General features: G+C 39.7%; 1 pseudogene; it reads right to left on the bottom strand.

Annotated features, from left to right (window-relative positions):
- Positions 1 to 1,157: 1,157 nt before the first annotated feature.
- LOC108528767 (testis-specific chromodomain protein Y 2-like) lies at positions 1,158 to 2,780 on the bottom strand (annotated as a pseudogene).
- Between the last annotated feature and the right edge of the window lie 690 nt (positions 2,781 to 3,470).

The following is a 3,470-nucleotide window of genomic DNA, read 5'->3' as shown; positions in this document are numbered from 1 at the left end:
AGGACAGAGGCAACACTTTGATCACTGGAGGGTTAGAGGAGACTGCCAATGTGTGTCTCAGCATCCTTTCTCCTCAGCCTTGTAAGTATGGCAGGAAAATCTGTTGGATTTCATCTGACACTGGCCCAGAGCTTTGTTTACTCTTGAGAAACAAATTTAAAAAACAAACAAACAAACCAAAAAAGAAAAAAAACAACTGAGGACAAGATGCAGATATGAATATAAATAGAGGACAATAGATATGAACATAAATAGATGGACTCGGAAGGAAGAAAATGTACTAACTAGCCTTGAAGAAAGCAGTACTCATCTTTTCTGGGACCTTGGACCTACAACTACTAATAGCTGAAGTAATGACTCAGTTTGGCTCAGGAACTTGGCCTTGAGCCACACAAGAGTTAAAGTGAAAGCACAGCCCAGGAAACCGGTCTGTGACCAGAGGCTAAAACGATAATTTCCAGAAACTTGACTCGTAGTCTAAAGCATGTTCAGTAATATACCATGCCCTTAAGAAAAGAAAGTCAGGTGATTTCTCACCATATATTCCAATCATATGTTCAGTTTAGGAGAATGATGACCAGGGAATTTTGGTTTGGAAATATTTATTCTAAAAGATAAGCCTTTTGACTCATAATTTTGTGTCTCTGTATTATTTGTGCCACTGTAAAGTCAAGGGCACCATCTCTGATAGTTCTGTGTCTCTCTTTGTGGGAGGGAAGCTGAGGCTGCCTCCTACCCCAGTAGACTCTGCATTCTAGGATATAAAAATAAGAAAAATGAACATTATTACAGAATTCTCTGTCATCCACATCTAATAAAATGCTATTCTGATCTTATATATAGTAGTAGCCATAGATACAAATTAGAGCTTGCAAGAACAGTCTAGTACCCACCAGTCCACTTTTATATTTACGCTTATGTGTGTATAAAATAATCACATTTGTTCAAGGAAATGTTTTATTAATTCTTTTAAAGTTACAGTGCTTAAAAAATGCCATGATAATTTAAAGATACAGCTTGGACATTTCCAGATCTGCTTCCAAGCCTTCACCTTGGGTGAAATTGTTTTGTGCTATGAAAATGGATTAGGGCATCTTGCACCTCATGATGTATTTGATTCGGCTTAGTTCTTGGGTCCTGATCAGACAGACTGACAATTAAAACTCAGTAATTTTATTTTCAACATACTTTACCATGGATTCTACCCCTTGAGCTGAGCCCCAGATCATCCTCAGCACCTCACACTCTCTCTTATTCGCCTTTTCCAACTCCATCTTAATATTACAGTGAACAAGGGCCTTACATTCTTCTAGCACAACTGCATTATATAAGGAAAGCTCCCTAATTTGAATCATAACCTCCTCGGTGAAAGTTCCAGTCAAGAACACTTGAGAGACCAGGCCTTTGGCACACACCTCCCGTGCTGTCAATTTTCGCCCAGCAATTAACATTTCATTGGCAGATGCTTCACCCATGATTTTTGGAAATGTAACAGTAGAACATGCATCTGGATTCTGTCCAAAGGTCGTATAAGGGTTTGGAACCATGCCTTTTTGGTTGCCCACACTAGATCGCAAAGTGGCAGTATGGAAGCACCAAGTCCAATGGCAGGGCCATTGACTGATACAACAATAGGCTTTTTAAACTGAATAAAAGTATTCACAAAGTTCCTCATGTTGTTCACCATTTCAAAGCTTGCTCTGTTTCTGTCGTTCCTTAAATGCTTCACAAAATACTCCAAATCAAGACCACAACTAAAGACACTTCCAGCTGCACTGAACAACACAAGCTTGCTGTCCTCTGCAGCAGCCCTATTCAGAGCATTCACCATTTCTTTAATTATTTCTGTATTCAGTGCATTTTTTTCTGTCGATCTGGTTGATAGCAATATCTGGGTGAATCCATCCTCTTTCTTCACTACAATGTCCCTGTATGTGCTGGCACTCTCTGTTAGCCTAAGGTGAAGTATATTTTCTTGACAAAAGACTGGTCTCTGCCATCATCAGTAACATGTCTTTTGCCATCTTTCACTCTTGGTACTGACGTACATGTGTCTGTTGTTCCAGTGGCTGCTAATGAGTCTATTAATACCATTATAGCTTTTTGGGGAGCTGAGCCTGTGGCCATGGAAGCAGTAACTGAGCCAGACATCTGAGATATTAGTGGCTGTAGCAGGGTCCTGTTCTCCATTCCAGCCTGTTCTGCACTGGGACCTGACAAAGTGTCCCTGACTGGTTTCCCTTCTGTCACCTTGAAGCCCACCACGTCCTGCTGATCTACTGCAATAGGGTCCAGTTTCTTGAGTTCCTGAAAGCCGCTCACAGTTTTCTTGTTGTCGATAGGACTGTCAGGTGCAAATGTCTTGAGAGTTGAATTTATTAACTCCATATCCTTTGCGTCAGTGAGAAGTGAAGCTGCCTTTCTCCTAACGTTCTTGATGGCAGCAAATAACTGGCTGCTTTTGGATCCGTGTTATTTGCCAGTCACTAGCGTTTTAGGAGAACTCTTAGTATAGTCCACTTTGGTAGATCTGGAAGTTCTTCTTCTGGCATTGTTTGAACACATTCTACTTGTCCTGGTCCATTCTAGTTTTTTCTGTTTCTCAGTCTGTCGTCTATTAAAATCTTGCATACATTTTCACAGTTCATGAGGTGTTGTTCTGGTTCCCAAGTGTCATCCTGTTTGTCATAACCTTTCCACCGAACCAAATCCACTGTATTCCCATTGTTGTCTTGTCTTTTGTCAACAATTGTTTCAACCTCAAACTCCTGGGAAGCCATGAAGAAAGACACAGGGTTGGAGCAGTTGCTGTGCCAACTTTGTTTCAGTTGCCTCTCCACCTAGCCACTTCTTTCTGCCACCAGTGCTTCACCAGGTTCTGCATATGGATGAGTCCCTAGTGCAACAGCTTAGGCTTTGTCTCATGGTGCATGATAGCTTGCTCAGTAGCCTCAGGGAAGACTAGTTAAATCCACAGCCCCTACCCTCTTTTGTAGTACAGAAAGCATTCTTCCTGCCGGTTACTCTTTTCTGTTTCTTTGTTTAATTGTGGTTGCTATGATGATTATATTGCACATTCTAATGTTATAACAATTTTTAAAGTTATACTAGTTTACATTTAGTAACATACAAAACTGTTACTCCCATGTAACTTAACTGCACTGTTTCATTTACTGAGTTATCAAAATTGTACCTGCATTGCATGTCACAAACAAAAATTAGTCATAGATTGTTTTATTAAATATATTATTGTTTTAAGTTATATTGAGAACAAATTGTGGAGGTGCACAATGTTAATTATTTCATCTTGGATAATTTTTCATGTATTTATCTTTACCTTAAATTTGCTTATTCGTATGGCTTTTGAGTGTGTGTTCTTTCTACCCTGAAGTACTCCATAAGACATTTCTTTTTTCTTTCTTTCTTTCTTTCTTTCTTTTTTCTTTGAGACAGGATCTGGCTCTGTCACC

This window comes from Rhinopithecus bieti, unplaced genomic scaffold, assembly GCF_001698545.2.
Source record: "Rhinopithecus bieti isolate Rb0 unplaced genomic scaffold, ASM169854v2 scaffold_5875, whole genome shotgun sequence".
NCBI classification, from domain to species: Eukaryota; Metazoa; Chordata; class Mammalia; order Primates; family Cercopithecidae; genus Rhinopithecus; species Rhinopithecus bieti.
Note: the sequence above shows the minus strand (reverse complement) of the source record. Positions and strands in the feature narration are given on the sequence as shown.